The 19,829-nt window shown below is 43.2% G+C and overlaps 1 long non-coding RNA gene across 1 annotated transcript in view; it reads left to right on the top strand.

The window, feature by feature from the left end:
* The window catches only part of LOC122460030, a 57,676-nt gene extending 38,387 nt beyond the window's left edge, over positions 1 to 19,289 (top strand). The window contains exon 3 of the long non-coding RNA XR_006281070.1: positions 19,165 to 19,289. This is a non-coding gene — a long non-coding RNA (uncharacterized LOC122460030). The remainder of the gene's footprint in view (positions 1 to 19,164) is intronic.
* Positions 19,290 to 19,829: the final 540 nt, after the last annotated feature.

The following is a 19,829-nucleotide window of genomic DNA, read 5'->3' as shown; positions in this document are numbered from 1 at the left end:
GTTAGGCTCCTAAGTTCCAATTTTGGGACTATTGAGATGCACAAGGCACCCGCTGCACCCTGTAGGTGCCTGAACTACCTCAGTAGCTGTTTTTGCAATAAAAATTCTCCAGGGGCCTATGTTTCTGCCTCCGAGCATGCACCCTGCTGCCTCACTCTAAGCATCCAGGTGCCTAAGTCTTGGATAAGCCCCAGAGTGATTCACAAACCAGGTGAAGATAAGCATTCCTCCAACTATGTTGCATGGGGAGGAGGAGAACAACTTCCCTCCTGATTTTTAGCCTAGTGGTTAGGGTACTCACCTGGGCTGTGGGAGACCTCCAGTTCAATTCCCCCCGAGAGGGGAAAAGGGATTTGAACCAACCCCTGCCATCTCTCAAGTGAGTACTCTAACCACTGGGCTATGGAATATTCTGGTGTGGGGCTTCCTCAATCCCTCCTGTTGAAACTGTTACACACTGGATAACTAATTGGTAAATGGAGCTGGGAACTGGATCCAGGGTCTTCAAAGTAAGTGCTCTAACCACTAGACTACAGAGTAATTCTTGCTCTCTCTCCCTCACCACCCTGACATTTGGGCCAGAGGCAGAGACCACTAACCGCTGGGCTCAAAGTTATGATGGAGGTCCTCCTCCTCCTCCGTAGTCACCTTCCTGCTTCTTGCTAACAGCATAGACACCTACCACCAAGAAAAGGTTCACAGCTGACAATCCCAAGCAGAGGGGGAGACACCTCCCCTCCAGACTCGGGCACCTGCTGCTTTTGTTGGCATCTCCCATTGGCTAGCTTAGGCGGCTCCCTGCCTCGCATGCTGGCTTTTGTGAATTACAGTCTAAGGTGCCTATCTCTCCCCATGTATTGTACAGGAGCTCAGGCACCTAACTCAGGCTTTGAGAATCACAGTGATTTTTCTAGGGCCTAAAAGTTAGGCATTGCAATGCTCAGCATCACAACACCTAACTCCTTTTGTGCATTCAGGCCTGCAACTTTGGTTGTGTGTGGACAGTGCCTAGTGCATTGTGGGCAGCATTGGAATACAAACAAAGGCAAACAAAATCCCATTGTTTCTGATTGTGGCCCGGGGTAAGTTGGCAGCCCCAAAGGCTAGGACCATTCTGTACTGAAGGGTTTATTCTGTGTGTGTGTGTGTGTGTGTGTGTGTGTGTCTGAGAGACAGAGAGAGAGAGACAAATCATACAAAAATAGAATATGCCTTTAAAACTCATCACAAATATTATACCAACAGTTCCTCTACTAGGAAAAGCGCCTCTGGAGAGTACATCTCTAGATAAAAAAAACCAAACCAAAAAACCTTGCTAGCAACGTATCTCACTGAAAGTCCAAAGCAGAACCCCCCAAGAGCCCATAGGGGAACAAAGCCCTCTTATTATCCACCCCCATCCACAACAATATCCCTTATAAAAGTGGACCCAGCTGCTCTTACTATTCCTTTAGCTCATAGGGGGACTTCTCTTCCACAGTTACTGAAAAGGGGATGATGTTGCAGTAGTACGTTTTATCTGCCAACTGTCCTTTTCTGACTCTAATATTTTAACTATATAGCCCCAAGAAAAGATATTTTAAAAGAATATCATTGCACACACAATTCAGTTCTCTAATGATTCTCTGATGATTTTACTACAGGCTGTAGTAGAACTACTTCAAACTACAGGACAGCCTCTTCAAGTTTATATAGTTTATCAAGTAGTAATTTGGTGCTCTTTTAATGTATGTGTTCCTATCTTCAGGAAATATTGCAATCTAGCATTGTGATGAAATAGCATCGTCTGGGCTGGAGTGCAGGGATGCTGTATGTTTATTGACTCATAATACAGTTTTTTGCTCAGCAACTGCAGTGCCACACACTCTGCCTCAGGGTCTCCGATTTGCATAATAAGTCCATTATTATTGTGCAGTAACCATGAAGTATGCAAATCCCTATACTCTTAAAGGCTGACAGCCATTGTTAGCCAATCAGAGAGAAGAGATTTGCATAATCACTGTACAGTTAAGATTTTTATGGCTATCCTTTCAGTGTGATTGTGATATTTTAAATGTTAAGTGGCACAACTACATGCCACCCAGTCCTCTAGTCCATAGCCCACTTAGTCTACAGCTGTTCTTGTTATCTTTCCTTCCTGCCACAGTCCCTCCATTTGACACCTGGGAAACACCTACCTCAAGGCTGCTCTCCAAAGCTTAGAGTTTGTCCATACATGGAGCCTGGGTGTCTGTCCCCATTTTGTATAGCTGCTCTTCAACACAGAATTTCAACTGCAAAAGAAAGGAGAGAGCTTTAGCCTGCACAAAACCCTTAATAACTGTTTGTGAGGGGTTACTGCATAGCATCTTTGGCTCTCTTCCTGACTGCTTGTAACTTAATGCACCCTAATAGGTAAGTAATTAACACCCTTTGTCATAACAATATATTAGAGAGACCAGGTGGGTAAGGATATTTTACTGGACCAACTTTTGTTGGTGGCAGAGACAAGCTTACAAGCTACACAACTTTGTAAGCTTTTCTCATCCACCAACAGAAGTTGGTCCAGTAAAAGAGATTGCCTCAGCCACCTGGTCTCTCTCATATTGCTGGAACCAGCATGACTACAATAACACTGCAATTAACTGTATATTGCCCTTCCAATTATGTTGCTTCCTTACTCCGCAGCATAGCTAGGTAAGCATTGTCTCTTCCTTTTCTCCTCAAATTTCCCCTTTTTATAACCTTGCTTTAATCAGCCCCGAATTAATCTCTTCCATGCTTAATTTGTGCAGAGTATTGCAGGCTGTTTTGATGTATCTGCATAATTTCCCCATCAAACTCCTCCACCCCAAATGCTAAAAGGCACTTCTCAGCAAGGTGTACAAAACAAAACATTTGGAGTTTCTAGACCAGACCATTTTGCACATTTCATGAACCCGCTTTTATGCACACACATCCCCCATTAGAAAATCTTTCAAAATTGAATGTCAGTTAAATTCTTAAGATCCCCAAAACTTTAAAACTTCTCTTCTGATTTTTGTAAAATTTCCCAGAAAGTTTTTACTCTGGAATGATGTTTGTATACAAAGTTTAGGAAGAGCTGTTTCTTTTGGGGAAAAACTTGCAGAGGTTGACCACTGGGATTATAATTAGGCTAGTTTCCAGTTAATCTATTGAGAGGCTATTGCCACTCATCTCCACATCTACGGCCCAGTCTGCACCAACAAACATTTCTTAAACATTTTATCTTTCTGTAGATTTAGGCTTGCATGTATTCCTTTATCTAGCTAGCTACTGGAGGTATCATGAGACTCATTGTCACTAGCTAAGTCACAAACCCATAATCAAAATTTATCTATAATAAAACATTTTGTGATCAACACTAGCAAAACCTTACAGAAGTCAGAAATTATAAAGAATTATGTTTTCAGAGTATAAAATGTTTAGTAACAGATGGGGAAAGGCCCAAATACACTTGTTTGATGTTAACATGCTTATTTAACAGACATTAGATTCAGGATCAGTTTCACAGAGAGAGCTTCACACTGGTTTTCCATTTACAAGTTTTACCAAAGAAAGGGTTCTATAAATTGGTGAATGATTTACAAAAAGGACATGTAAATTAGTATGGATAAAATATGAATACACCTGAATCTTTGATCAAAACACAATCAGAAGAAAATTTTGAGGTTCTAAAATATGTACTTAACATTTCCCTCCAATGCAGTTTTCTCAGGCCTATACTTCCTGGTTTGGGCTAGGACTGGAATGGATACACTAAAAGGTAAGAGAAGTGGTTCATCTGGTATTTTTTCTTAAGAGAAACCAGGAAGTACAGAAATGCAGATCAATAAATAAAGTGTGCACACACAAGATTTTCAGATTGATTTCTAACGTTCAAAGTTTCTGATCAGCATGGCTAAATTTCAAGTAACCATTCCAAATAGTCTGAAAAGATTAGGTCCTGATTTAGTACCATTGAAATTAACAAAGTCTATCCATAGACTTTATTGTGCATTGGATTTGGCTCTATGTTGGGAACTTACTTCTGGAAATACCTTTTATTGTCATCAATCAGCCCAAAGGTACATTAATTGCTGTTTTACAAAAGTTTTCCGAGATCTCCAGAGTGATCTGTTGAGAGTGTGTGTAGAATTAAACTCTTACATAGATTGCAGCATTCTGACATGGATGATAAAGGTGGAATACCATAATGGTTGTCTATTTGTTACTGTAATAGCAGCAGTTATATTAGGGGAGTGGCACATGCTGCCACTTGGAGCAGTGTCTAGAGCAGCATTTGTCAAATGTGGCCACTGTGGCCGCATGCAGCCACCAGGGGCTTTACGTGCAGCCATGACAGCCTCCTGGGCAGTGATGTGGTTGTGGGGGAAGCATTGGCCCCTCTCTCATCCTCCCCCATTGTTCCAGGATATGCCATCTTGCACTGCCTCTGGAGACAACGGGGGCACAATGCTGCAGGAGCAAGGTGAGTTCTTAACTCACCTTGGGGGAAGGGAGGGTTGGGCGGTAGGCTCCAGCAATGGGACTTTGGGAGCCTGGCCATGCGGCCTGGGGCTCCAACCGCAGGGCAGAAGGTACTGACTCCCCAGCTCCAGCCACACAACCTGGCCTCCAGCCTCCAGCCCCTGGTTCCAGCTGTCCCTGGCTCCAGGTGCGCAGTGGCAGGCACTGGCTCCAGGCATCGACCTCCCAGATGCACGGCAGTGGGTTCCAACCAGGGGGCTTTGGGTGCCAACCCCCGGCTCCAGCCGTGGGGCTTTGGCCTCTGGCCCCAAATTCTAGCTGCCCAATGGCAGGCGCTGGCCCCAGGCGCCGACCCCCAGTTCTGGCCGTGCAGCAGTGGGCTCTGACTGCGTGGCTTCGAGTGCCAACCCCTGGCTCCAGCTGCACAGTGGCAGGTGCTGACCCCCAGCTCTGGCCACGTGGCCCCGATGCTGATCCTCTGCCCCAGCAGCATGGCAGCAGACGCCAACCCACAGCTCTGGTCCCAGGCTCCGGCCATGTAGCGGCGGGAGCTGACTCCAGGTGCCGACCCCTAGTCCTGGCTGTGTAGCAGCGAGTGCTGGCTCCAGCCATGCAGTCCTGGGCTCCAGCACCCAGTTCTGGGCTCTGGCTGTATGGCGGCAGGCAGTGGCCTTGGGCGCTGACCCAAAGGCTCCAATCCCTGGCTCCAGCCTCGCAGCTTCTGTCCCTGGCTCCGGGCTCTGGGCCCCGGCCCTGGCCGCATGGCAGCAAACACCGCCTTCCTGGCCCTGCATCCATCCCCCCCATCACCACAGGCCCCCGCTGCCTCCCATAGTCCCACAAATATAATTTTCACAGAATTTTTTTATTATAAATTTCCCCAAAAACCCTCCATATATAAATTATAATGATTTTGCTGTGTGTCTGTGCATATTTAATGGTTTTTTCCTAAAGTTAATGAAGTATTTTAGGAAAAAGTGTCAGTGTGGCCACCAGCAAGAGTTAGTGGCTGCACTCTGAGGCCACCAAAAAATTTGTTGCTAGAATCCCTGGTTTAGAGAAGGTGGAGTGTGACTTGGGGAGACCGAAAGCAAGTTGGAGATGTCTGTTTATCAGCAATGGCTGTTCAGTGACTAATGTGGTGAACAAGGCCATCCTTAGGGGGGTACGGGGCCCGGGAGAAACCCCCCCATGTTTCCTGATCTAGAGCTTGATTTTTTTCATTGCTTGTAGCATTTTTATAGCAGTTTATACGTTCAAAGCCCAGATCTCATTGATGTCATTTGCAGTCAGGAGTGTCAAGCTGTCCTACAAAAAGAAAAGGAGTACTTGTGGCACCTTAGAGACTAACAAATTTATTAGAGCATAAGCTTTCGTGAGCTACAGCTCACTTCATCGGATGCATTTGGTGGAAAAAACAGAGGAGAGATTTATATACACACACACAGAGAACATGAAACAATGGGTTTATCATACACACTGTAAGGAGAGTGATCACTTAAGATGAGCCATCACCAGCAGCAGGGGGGGGAAGGAGGAAAACCTTCCATGGTGACAAGCAGGTAGGCTAATTCCAGCAGTTAACAAGAATATCAGAGGAACAGTGGGGGGTGGGGTGGGGGGGAGAAATACCATGGGGAAATAGTTTTACTTTGTGTAATGACTCATCCATTCCCAGTCTCTATTCAAGCCTAAGTTAATTGTATCCAGTTTGCAAATTAATTCCAATTCAGCAGTCTCTCGTTGGAGTCTGTTTTTGAAGCTTTTTCGGCTAACCTGGTGGCAGAACTTTGTGACTTTGTCCTGACCCATAACTATTTCACATTTGGTGACAATGTATACCTTCAAATCAGCGGCACTGCGATGGGTACCCGCATGGCCCCACAGTATGCCAACATTTTTATGGCTGACTTAGAACAACGCTTCCTATTTCCCCATGGTATTTCTCCCCCCCCACCCCACCCCCCACTGTTCCTCTGATATTCTTGTTAACTGCTGGAATTAGCCTACCTGCTTGTCACCATGGAAGGTTTTCCTCCTTTCCCCCCCCTGCTGTGGGTGATGGCTTATCTTAAGTGATCACTCTCCTTACAGTGTGTATGATAAACCCATTGTTTCATGTTCTCTGTGTGTGTGTATATAAATCTCTCCTCTGTTTTTTCCACCAAATGCATCCGATGAAGTGAGCTGTAGCTCACGAAAGCTTATGCTCTAATAAATTTGTTAGTCTCTAAGGTGCCACAAGTACTCCTTTTCTTTTTGCGAATACAGACTAACACGGCTGCTACTCTGAAAGCTGTCCTACAGTGGCTCAAGAGCATGAATACCAACCTCCGGGCAGATTGTAAAGAAGCAGGACACAACCCCCAAATTGGCTATGTAAAGATTTATTAAGTAGGAAAAGGAAATAAGCGAGTTATATACAAGGTTAAAGCAGGTAAACATATACACACAAATGAGTTCCAATCTTAAGCTTCAAAAGGTAATAGAAGCTTCTATAATAAGCAAACTCTATATATCCATGCATGGACAGCCTTAATATTGGCATTTCCTAACTTTTGAGTGCTTGACTTTGCAACTTTAGCATTCTTTTAACATAGTATTTTTTAAGTAATTTCCTAACAACAAATCAAAACAAACAAACAAAAAACCCAGCAGATTCCATCATGTGGAACCATACTGACCCCCACAGGGCTCAATAGCAGAGCTGAGACCTTTAGATCCACAGCACATACCTCTGTCACTTAAACTAACTGAGTAGGCTGTTAACTTCATTGTAAAGGCAAAGAAACACACATTTTTCCAATGGGTCTCACATCTATTGGTCACAGCAGAGAAATATTGGGATTTGGAAATTCTGGTTTCAGTTCCAGGTTCTGAAGAGCAGTACAATCTAGTGATTACAGACCCTTCTGCACCTGTACCCCTCCCCCAAGTCTGATCCCATTTACACTTGTCCTCTCCAGCCTGTTCCTGTTCCACTCATCACCCAGTGGCTCCTGTCCCAGTCTTCCCTCTCCCCCACATCCTGCTGGTTCTTGTCTCAGTCTTCTTCCTACTCCTCATGGGTTCCTGTCTATCTCCTTCTCCCCTCTCCCAATCCTCTGGATCCTGCCTGAGGGGTGGTCTAGACTGAAAACTTGTATCAGCAAAACTATGTCACTCAGGAGCATGAAAAAACCACACCCCTGAGTGCTGTAGTTAAACTGGCCTAACTCCTGGTGAAGACAGAGCTAGATCAATGGAAGAATTCTTCCATCAACCTAACTACCACCTCTGGGGGAGGTGAATTAACTACAGCAACAGCAGAACCTCTCCCATCACTGTAGTGGGTGTCTACCCTGAAGCACTGCTGCAGCTGAGCCACTGTGGTGTTTTAAGTGTAGACATAGCCTCACTCTTCCATTGGTGCCTTCTCACCCCTCCACATTTCAGTCAGGCTATTTCCTTTTCCATGTTACCTGGGCACTAGCAGGAGCCATGATAGCATGGTGGACATAGTTTCCTCGCTTTCAGATCTGATGCTTGGAACCACAGCCCAGTTACCCAGACAAGCAAGTGCAGGGGAAGTACTGCTCAGCCCCTACAGCTCAGTCTTTTCCACAATATTCATCACTATGCAGAGAGCAAGCAAGGAACATTCCAATACTGTAAGTGACTGTTCTGGAATGTTATAAGCATGTAAAAATAGGGATTATAATTAGGGCTGTCGATTAATCTCAGTTAACTCACGCAATTAACTCAAAAAAATTAATCGCGATTAATCGCAGTTTTAATTGCTCTGTTAAACAATAGAATACCAATTGAAATTTATTAAATATTTTGGATGTTTTTCTACATTTTTATATTTATTCTGTGTTGTAATTGAAATCAAAGTGTATTTTATTATAAATATTTGCACTGTAAAAATGATAAAAGAAATAATATTTTTCTGTTCACCTCATACAAGTAATGTAGTGCAATCTCTTTGTCGTAAAAGTGCAACTTACAAATGTAGAGTTTTTTTGTTACATAACTACACTCAAAAACAAAACAACATAAAACTTCAGAGCCTGCAAGGCCACTCAGTCCTACTTCTTGTTCAGCCAATCGCTAAAACGAACAAGTTTGTTTACATTTACAGGAGATAATGCTGTTCTCTTCTTATTTACAATATCACCAGAAAGTGAAAACAGGCATTTGCATGGCACTTTTGTAGGTATTTACGTGCCAGATATGCTAAACATTTGTATGGCCCTTCATGCTTCAGCCAACATTCCAGAGGCCATGCTTCCATGCTGATGACGCTCATTAAAAAAATAATGTGTTAATTAAATTTGTGACTGAACTCCTTGGGGGAGAATTGTATGTCTCCTGCTCTGTTTTACCTTCATTCTACCATATATTTCATGTTATAGCAGTGTCAGATGATGACCCAGCACATTTCATTTTAAGAACTGTTTCACTGCAGATCTGACAAAACACAAACAAGATACCAATGTGAGATTTCTAAAGATAGCTACGGCACTTGACCCAACATTTAAGAATCTGAAGTGCCTTCCAAAATCTGAGAGGGACAAGGTATGGAGCTTGCTTTCAGAAGTCTTAAACGAGCAACACTCCAATGCGGAAACTACAGAACCTGAACCACCAAAAAAGAAAATCAACCTTCTGCTGGTGGCATCTGACTCAGATAATGAAAATGAACATGCATCGGTTTGCATTGCTGTGGATTGTTATTGAGCAGAACCCGTCATTAGCATGGATGCATGTCCTCTGGAATGGTGGTTGAAGTATGAAGGGCCATATGAATCTTTAGCGCATCTGGCATGTGAATATATTACGACGACGCCTACAACAGTGCCATGAGAATGCCTCTTCTCACTTTCAGGTAACATTGTAAACAAGAAGCAGGAAGCATTATCGCCTACAAATGTATACAAACTTGTTTGTCTGATCAATTGGCTGAACAAGAAGAAGGTCTGAGTGGACTTGCAGGCTTTAAAATTTTACATTGTTTTATTTTTGAAATTTTTTTGTACATAATTCTACATTTGTAAATTCAACTTTCATGATAAAGAGATTGCAGTACACTACTTGTATTAGATGAATTGAAAAAATACAATTTCTTTTGTTTTTTTTATAGTGCAAATACTTATAGTCAAAAATAAATATAAAGTGAGCACAGTACACTTTATATTATGTGTTGTAATTGAAAGCAATATATTTTAAAATGTAGAAGACATCCAAAAAATTTAAATGGTATTCTATTATTGTTTAACAGTGCGATTAATCATGATTGGTTTTTTTAATAGCTTGAGAGCCCTAGTTATAATTAAGGCTAAGATTTCATCACAGTTATTTTTAGTAAAAATCATGGACAGGTCACAGGCAATAACCAAAAATTCACGGAAGCCCATGATTTATCCCTGACTTTTACTAAAAATGACTATGACAAAATGGGAAGGGAGGAGGGTCCAGCACCCATGGCTGCTAGGGCTCTAAGCCCTCCCCCCCCCCACTGCCCATGGTGGCTGAGAGCATGGTGTCCTCCTGCTGCCATTGCCAGCTGGGAGTTGCCAGGTTCTCTCCCCCCCACCCCCGGGCGCCTGTCGTGGCTCGGAGCTGTGGGGTCTCTCTGCCACCCAGAGCAGTTAGGAGCTGCAGGGTACCCCATTGCATGTCAGCTGAGACCTGCTGAGCCCCCACCAGCTGACACCTCCAGCCATGCTGCCTCGGGACTGAAGAGGAAAATGTCATGGAGGTCTCTAGAAGTCACGGATTCCGTGACTTCCATGACAAAATCTTAGTCTTTGGTAATAGAAAAAAAGAAAAGGAGTACTTGTGGCACCTTAGAGACTAACAAATTTATTTGAGCATAAGCTTTCGTGAGCTACAGCTCACTTCATCAGATGCATTCACTGGAAAGTGGTTTTCACTTATTGCCATTGTTACTGGGGCAGTTGCTGCAATACTGCTTGTGTATGTTAAAATAACAGTTTTATACAATATGTTAACAAGAGGAGCCTATGTTAGTTTTTTTCTTTCAAATGTTGCATTACTGGCATTGGGGAAAGTAACTCAGTGTTTACTCTAAAGGCACATTTCCTGTGACAAATATTGCAATAATACAGTACTTAGATGCTTTACTATATTCTTTTGGCCTAATACAAGGACTTCTTTGAATTCAAGTGAGGTTTCACTGACCCTGTACGTAATGATGTACTGGCATCTGTTAGGTAACTACTCTTCAGAGGCTATTGTGGAATTCAGCCTATCTTAACATCTTCAATGTCTTAATTCTTCCTTTAGCATATCCTTTGCTCAACTACTTTTAATATCTAATCCAAGTTACTACATAGATTTCTCATTCAGTTCCTGTTAGTCAAGGTGCACACAATTTTGTCTTAAGATTAGTCTGAAGAGAGAGAGAGAAGAAAATCCCTTCCTACCTCATGCCCATCTGGCTGACCTAGTCACTCATATCCCAATTCCACATGTTTCTTCCATTTCTAAAAGGAGGACACACAAATGAAATGTAAATATCTCATGACATTTTTGGACACACAAACTGGAGATAGTGTAGACTCAGTGTTTCAGCCACGCCAGTATTTCCTCTCTCATTTAAAACAGATTGTGATAAATTCTGTGAGTATTAATAGTAAATGATCTTGTAATTAGCCCTAGCTCCACCTAATCTCTCCTTTCCCATTTGCATCTGGTTGGCATTCAACCCCCATGCTTCCCACAGCAGTCAGCACTAAGCTTCAGGTAGCCCTCTGAGCAACTGTGTAAGGATGGCAGTGGTGCTGGTGAAATCCTTATTGTAAGCTGTTCCCATTAATGTCTGTTTATAGCACCTTTCATCTGAGGATCACAAAGTGCTTTACTAACACCATGAAGTAGGTTTCAGAGTAGCAGCCGTGTTAGTCTGTATCGCAAAAAGAAAAGGAAGACTTGTGGCACCTTAGAGACTAACAAATTTATTTGAGCATAAGCCTCACGAAAGCTTATGCTCAAATAAATTTGTTAGCCTCTAAGGTGCCACAAATCCTCCTTTTCTTTTTACTATGAAGTAAAGATATTATTATGCTCTTTTTCCAGTTGGTCAATTGTACAGAGAGGTTATATAACTTGTCCAAGGTTTTAGAGCACGTTAGTAGCAGAGCTGGGAACAGAACCCAGTCTTCTTCACTCCTAGTTGTCCTGTTCTAAAGACTTTTTGTTCTCCAGAGCCCTGCACCTGGGGTAGTCACTTATGTCAATGCCAAGTGTGGGTAAAATACTACCACATCCTAATTGTATCATGTCATAGCTGTTCTGCGCTGGTGCAAATGAATACATAAGGGGCTGGGCAAGGGGAAATCTGGCCTAATATATCAAGAATGTGTATCTTGGGTGGTTTTTCTTCTTCCTTTCTAGAAAAAAACGCTTTCCTGCTCTGGGAAGGAATGTGTTGTCTTTCTTTTCTGAAGCCAGGCTTTGAAATGACAAGAATATTTTAGCAGTGAATGAGGACTTGAAGGGGAAATTAACCATTCTGAAACCACTTGAAAAGAGCTGATATTTTCTGCCTATGTGGTCCTCCAAGGCATTGAATCCCATTTTAAATTTAAACTATGTACTTTGGTTTCTATTTCTTCCTTTTTAACTGCTAAAGCTCTTTGTAGTCTTGTTAACAGCAAGGAAAGATACTTTTCTTTACAGACCCACAGGTCTGTGTAGGAGGAGTCTGAGCTGATTATTGCTGTCTTATTTAAAGCCATCCTAATCTAATTAAGTGCCTGTCAGATAAATACTGACTGCTTCCCTAGAGCCACCAATCTGGAACTATAATTCCATGTACAGTACAAAAAGTGTTTGATTTTTCTCTTCAAGGGTCCCAAAACAAAAATTCCAAACTTGTGGCATGATATTTTACCTTTCATGCCTCAGGATGTGATCCAATACCCATTGAAGTCAGTCAAAAGACTCCCACTGATTTCTGATCAAGTCCTACCTTCTTATCAGAGTGCTTAGCACTCTGCCACGTCACTAGCCTAATGCACTGGATACATAAAACACGGCAAAAACTGTGAAAAGAATGTTACTATTAACATACTTCTGTTTTTTAATCCAAGGAGAGCCCTTGTAATAGAATAGGCAACACAGCAGATTCTGATTGCAGCTGGGTGAAATGATTCAGCCAACATCTTTTTCACCAAAAAATGCAGATTCAAATTATTTTGGTTGATTTTTTTTAAATGACTAAAATGAATAATTTCAACATTTTTGAAAAAAAGTTTTGATTTTTTTTTCAAGCTAGGTTCACAAAGACGTAGGCACCATTCACAAAATAGAGGAGGCAGTACCCTTATTCCCTGTAGTCCAGTGGCTAAAACATGAACATAGGTTTTCCACATCCTAGCTACAGCCTGCTCCAGACTTCCTAACCACCATGCTATAGGAGATCTTGGGGTAGGTCTCTCTCAATCTCTCCTGTTGAAGCTGTTTGACTTTGTATATATAATTAAATTGTCATTGGAGCAGGGACTGGAATCTGGGTGTCCCCACCTTTCCAGGAAAGTACCTTAACCACAGCCTACAGAGACATTCTTTCTTGCCCAGGTAATGAAAAGGAGTTCCTGTTTTAAAAAACAAAACAATCAATCAAAAAACCTGCTGGGGGAATAGGTCCAGGATTAAATAGGTCTGGGATTACACTCAAGTAAAGAAGGAAATTGCTTCTCAGGAATTGAGACAAAACAGATGGCAAATACCTACAAAACCTAAAGAAGCATGAGGAAGAGAGCTTCAAAGCCTAGGGTGGCACAAGAGATATTAGGGTTTTCTAAGGACAAATTTTAGGGAGACTGCAAACTCAGGCCAGAGTGGGCAGATATATCCTGCCAACTAATGCAGAGCAACAGTGGTTTCAGATTTCAGAGTAGCAGCCGTGTTAGTCTGTATTCGCAAAAAGAAAAGGAGTACTTGTGGCACCTTAGAGACTAACAAATTTATTAGAGCATAAGCTTTCGTGAGCTACAGCTCACTTCATCGGATGCATTTGGTGGAAAAAGCAGAGGAGAGATTTATATACACACACACAGAGAACATGAAACAATGGGTTTATCATACACACTGTAAGGAGAGTGATCACTTAAGATGAGCCATCACCAGCAGCAGGGGGGGGAAGGAGGAAAACCTTTCATGGTGACAAGCAGGTAGGCTAATTCCAGCAGTTAACAAGAATATCAGAGGAACAGTGGGGGGTGGGGTGGGAGGGAGAAATACCATGGGGAAATAGTTTTACTTTGTGTAATGACTCATCCATTCCCAGTCTCTATTCAAGCCTAAGTTAATTGTATCCAGTTTGCAAATTAATTCCAATTCAGCAGTCTCTCGTTGGAGTCTGTTTTTGAAGCTTTTTTGTTGAAGTATAGCCACTCTTAGGTCTGTGATCGAGTGACCAGAGAGATTGAAGTGTTCTCCAACTGGTTTTTGAATGTTATAATTCTTGACGTCTGATTTGTGTCCATTCATTCTTTTACGTAGAGACTGTCCAGTTTGGCCAATGTACATGGCAGAGGGGCATTGCTGGCACATGATGGCATATATCACATTGGTAGATGCACAGGTGAACGAGCCTCTGATGGTGTGGCTGATGTGATTAGGCCCTATGATGGTATCCCCTGAATAGATATGTGGACAGAGTTGGCAACGGGCTTTGTTGCAAGGATAGGTTCCTGGGTTAGTGGTTCTGTTGTGTGGTGTGTGGTTGCTGGTGAGTATTTGCTTCAGATTGGGGGGCTGTCTGTAAGCAAGGACTGGTCTGTCTCCCAAGATCTGAGAGAGCGATGGCTCGTCCTTCAGGATAGGTTGTAGATCCTTGATGATGCGTTGGAGGGGTTTTAGTTGGGGGCTGAAGGTGATGGCTAGTGGCGTTCTGTTGTTTTCTTTGTTGGGCCTGTCCTGTAGTAGGTGACTTCTGGGTACTCTTCTGGCTCTGTCAATCTGTTTCTTCACTTCAGCAGGTGGGTACTGTAGTTGTAGGAATGCATGATAGAGATCTTGTAGGTGTTTGTCTCTGTCTGAGGGGTTGGAGCAAATGCGGTTATATCGTAGCGCTTGGCTGTAGACAATGGATCGAGTGGTATGATCTGGATGAAAGCTAGAGGCATGTAGGTAGGAATAGCGGTCAGTAGGTTTCCGATATAGGGTGGTGTTTATGTGACCATCGCTTATTAGCACCGTAGTGTCCAGGAAGTGGATCTCTTGTGTGGACTGGTCCAGGCTGAGGTTGATGGTGGGATGGAAATTGTTGAAATCATGGTGGAATTCCTCAAGAGCTTCTTTTCCATGGGTCCAGATGATGAAGATGTCATCAATGTAGCGCAAGTAGAGTAGGGGCATTAGGGAACGAGAGCTGAGGAAGCGTTGTTCTAAGTCAGCCATAAAAATGTTGGCATACTGTGGGGCCATGCGGGTACCCATCGCAGTGCCACTGATTTGAAGGTATACATTGTCACCAAATGTGAAATAGTTATGGGTCAGGACAAAGTCACAAAGTTCTGCCACCAGGTTAGCCGTGACAGTATCGGGGATACTGTTCCTGACGGCTTGTAGTCCATCTTTGTGTGGAATGTTGGTGTAGAGGGCTTCTACATCCATAGTGGCTAGGATGGTGTTTTTAGGAAGATCACCAATGGACTGTAGTTTCCTCAGGAAATCGGTGGTGTCTCGAAGATAGCTGGGAGTGCTGGTAACGAAGGGCCTGAGGAGGGAGTCTACATAGCCAGACAATCCTGCTGTCAGGGTGCCAATGCCTGAGATGATGGGGCGTCCAGGATTTCCAGGTTTATGGAACTTGGGTAGCAGATAGAATACCCCAGGTCCTGGCTCCAGGGGTGTGTCTGTGCGGATTTGTTCTTGTGCTTTTTCAGGGAGTTTCTTGAGCAAATGCTGTAGTTTCTTTTGGTAACTCTCAGTGGGATCAGAGGGTAATGGCTTGTAGAAAGTGGTGTTGGAGAGCTGTCTAGTAGCCTCTTGTTCATACTCTGACCTATTCATGATGACAACAGCACCTCCTTTGTCAGCCTTTTTGATTATGATGTCAGAGTTGTTTCTGAGGCTGTGGATGGCACTGTGTTCTGCATGGCTGAGGTTATGGGGTAAGCGATGCTGCTTTTCCACAATTTCAGCTCGTGCACGTCGGCGGAAGCAGTCTATGTAGAAATCCAGGCTGCTGTTTCGACCTTCAGGAGGAGTCCACCTAGAATCCTTCTTTTTGTAGTGTTGGCAGGAAGGTCTCTGTGGGTTAATATGTTGGTCAGAGGTGTGTTGGAAATATTCCTTGAGTCTGAGACGTCGAAAATAGGATTCTAGGTCACCACAGAACTGTATCATGTTCGTGGGGGTGGAGGGGCAAAAGGAGAGGCCCCGAGATAGGACAGATTCTTCCGCTGGGCTAAGAGTATAGTTGGATAGATTAACAATATTGCTGGGTGGGTTACGGGAACCATTGTTGTGGCCCCTTGTGGCATATAGTAGTTTAGATAGCTTAGTGTCCTTTTTCTTTTGTAGAGAATCAAAGTGTGTTTTGTAAATGGCTTGTCTAGTTTTTGTAAAGTCCAGCCACGAGGAAGTTTGTGTGGAAGGTTGGTTCTTTATGAGAGTATCCAGTTTTGAGAGCTCATTCTTAATCTTTCCCTGTTTGCTGTAGAGGATGTTGATCAGGTGGTTCCGCAGTTTCCTTGAGAGTGTGTGGCACAAGCTGTCAGCATAGTCTGTGTGGTATGTAGATTGTAATGGATTTTTTACCTTCAGTCCTTTCGGTATGATGTCCATCTGTTTGCATTTAGAGAGGAAGATTATGTCTGTCTGTATCTGTGCGAGTTTTTTCATGAAGTTGACAGATTTCCACTCTATACGGCTAAATTCAGTGCCTTGCATAATCACAGGTTTCAGAGTAGCAGCCGTGTTAGTCTGTATTCGCAAAAAGAAAAGGAGTACTTGTGGCACCTTAGAGACTAACAAATTTATTAGAGCATAAGCTTTCGTGAGCTACAGCTCACTTCATCGGATGCATTTGGTGGAAAAAGCAGAGGAGAGATTTATATACACACACACAGAGAACATGAAACAATGGGTTTATCATACACACTGTAAGGAGAGTGATCACTTAAGATGAGCCATCACCAGCAGCAGGGGGGGGAAGGAGGAAAACCTTTCATGGTGACAAGCAGGTAGGCTAATTCCAGCAGTTAACAAGAATATCAGAGGAACAGTGGGGGGTGGGGTGGGAGGGAGAAATACCATGGGGAAATAGTTTTACTTTGTGTAATGACTCATCCATTCCCAGTCTCTATTCAAGCCTAAGTTAATTGTATCCAGTTTGCAAATTAATTCCAATTCAGCAGTCTCTCGTTGGAGTCTGTTTTTGAAGCTTTTTTGTTGAAGTATAGCCACTCTTAGGTCTGTGATCGAGTGACCAGAGAGATTGAAGTGTTCTCCAACTGGTTTTTGAATGTTATAATTCTTGACGTCTGATTTGTGTCCATTCATTCTTTTACGTAGAGACTGTCCAGTTTGGCCAATGTACATGGCAGAGGGGCATTGCTGGCACATGATGGCATATATCACATTGGTAGATGCACAGGTGAACGAGCCTCTGATGGTGTGGCTGATGTGATTAGGCCCTATGATGGTATCCCCTGAATAGATATGTGGACAGAGTTGGCAACGGGCTTTGTTGCAAGGATAGGTTCCTGGGTTAGTGGTTCTGTTGTGTGGTGTGTGGTTGCTGGTGAGTATTTGCTTCAGATTGGGGGGCTGTCTGTAAGCAAGGACTGGTCTGTCTCCCAAGATCTGAGAGAGCGATGGCTCGTCCTTCAGGATAGGTTGTAGATCCTTGATGATGCGTTGGAGGGGTTTTAGTTGGGGGCTGAAGGTGATGGCTAGTGGCGTTCTGTTGTTTTCTTTGTTGGGCCTGTCCTGTAGTAGGTGACTTCTGGGTACTCTTCTGGCTCTGTCAATCTGTTTCTTCACTTCAGCAGGTGGGTACTGTAGTTGTAGGAATGCATGATAGAGATCTTGTAGGTGTTTGTCTCTGTCTGAGGGGTTGGAGCAAATGCGGTTATATCATAGCGCTTGGCTGTAGACAATGGATCGAGTGGTATGATCTGGATGAAAGCTAGAGGCATGTAGGTAGGAATAGCGGTCAGTAGGTTTCCGATATAGGGTGGTGTTTATGTGACCATCGCTTATTAGCACCGTAGTGTCCAGGAAGTGGATCTCTTGTGTGGACTGGTCCAGGCTGAGGTTGATGGTGGGATGGAAATTGTTGAAATCATGGTGGAATTCCTCAAGAGCTTCTTTTCCATGGGTCCAGATGATGAAGATGTCATCAATGTAGCGCAAGTAGAGTAGGGGCATTAGGGAACGAGAGCTGAGGAAGCGTTGTTCTAAGTCAGCCATAAAAATGTTGGCATACTGTGGGGCCATGCGGGTACCCATCGCAGTGCCACTGATTTGAAGGTATACATTGTCACCAAATGTGAAATAGTTATGGGTCAGGACAAAGTCAGAAAGTTCTGCCACCAGGTTAGCCGTGACAGTATCGGGGATACTGTTCCTGACGGCTTGTAGTCCATCTTTGTGTGGAATGTTGGTGTAGAGGGCTTCTACATCCATAGTGGCTAGGATGGTGTTTTTAGGAAGATCACCAATGGACTGTAGTTTCCTCAGGAAATCGGTGGTGTCTCGAAGATAGCTGGGAGTGCTGGTAACGAAGGGCCTGAGGAGGGAGTCTACATAGCCAGACAATCCTGCTGTCAGGGTGCCAATGCCTGAGATGATGGGGCGTCCAGGATTTCCAGGTTTATGGATCTTGGGTAGCAGATAGAATACCCCAGGTCCTGGCTCCAGGGGTGTGTCTGTGCGGATTTGTTCTTGTGCTTTTTCAGGGAGTTTCTTGAGCAAATGCTGTAGTTTCTTTTGGTAACTCTCAGTGGGATCAGAGGGTAATGGCTTGTAGAAAGTGGTGTTGGAGAGCTGACTAGTAGCCTCTTGTTCATACTCTGACCTATTCATGATGACGACAGCACCTCCTTTGTCAGCCTTTTTGATTATGATGTCAGAGTTGTTTCTGAGGCTGTGGATGGCACTGTGAGTCGAAATTGGATGCTTGTTTGATCCCATGTGTTCTCAGATAAAGGTGGAACAAGGCAACCACAGAGCAATGAGTAACATGCTCAGATCTTTCGTGAAGGGGAGAGGAGAGACCAGAATGAATTGACTTTCCCTGGAGCAAATGACTAAAAAGTTTTGGTGTTTATTCTCGCCTCATTTCCAGTGGCATAAAATAGGAGTGACTCCAATCAAGTCAATGGAAGTATTCTGGTGTAAAATCAGTGTGAGAGGAGAATTGATTTTTTTTATTTGCAAGTCCTACTTTAGTGATTTTTTTTTATTTGCAAGTCCTACAGAACAAAAGGTGCTGTGCAAATGTAAAACATATCTTCTTGTTGTTATTAGGATCCTGCTAATTTTATTCAGTGAAGTAATCCTTGCTCACAGTCATCAGCAAGTAATTTGCATAACCACAGATAAGTGAATCAGAAATGTCTTTAAAGAAAGAGGCGAAATCTCAAAGAATTTCTAGTTGAAAACAGGCTTTACTCTATTTATACTCATCTGAACTGGCAGGTGTTTTCATTTATATTTTGCTCTTTCTAGGGACATCTAATTGAAACTAGGTGAAGGGAATGGAGGGGAAAGAAATAACTGCAAAGAACAGGCAGAACATTTGAAGGAGAAATAAGAAACAATAACGAAGAGCAACAAGGAAAAATCCTCTGAGAACAATTCCAGTTTGTTCAATATTTTATTATTTTGCAATGAAATTAAAGAGACACTGTCAAGAGCAGACGTAGTTTCTTCTAAATGCACCTGAATATAAAAAGTTCTCTGAGTCATTTGCTAACCCGATTTATTGCCATCTCTTTTGTTTTCAAAGCTTGGCAAATTTTTACAGCATACATAGCCAGCCATGATATGGGCTGCTCATCAGGCTTGTGTATCGTTCTCCAAAATATGGATCCTAAGAGAACATATGAACTTTGTGTTTGTGTGCGCATCCACAGAGACACAGTACGCACATTGGGTGAAAGCCTGGCCCCATTTAAGTCAATGACAAAACTCCCACTGACTTCAGTGAGGCCAAATAGTTCAACCCTGGAACAGGATGAATGAACAAAGAGCATCCCTTCATGCACTAGACTTTCCCCTGTCATTAATAGAGTTGCATGGCTTCTTTTCTTGCACATTTTACAAATGGGGAAGATTATCTGGATGGAGCAGGCAGAAATGAAGTGTGTGCTCTCAGGCTGTTCATAAATGAT

The sequence above is a fragment of the Dermochelys coriacea genome, chromosome 4 (assembly GCF_009764565.3).
Source record: "Dermochelys coriacea isolate rDerCor1 chromosome 4, rDerCor1.pri.v4, whole genome shotgun sequence".
NCBI lineage: Eukaryota > Metazoa > Chordata > Testudines > Dermochelyidae > Dermochelys > Dermochelys coriacea.
This window is presented reverse-complemented; position numbering and strand designations above follow the sequence as displayed.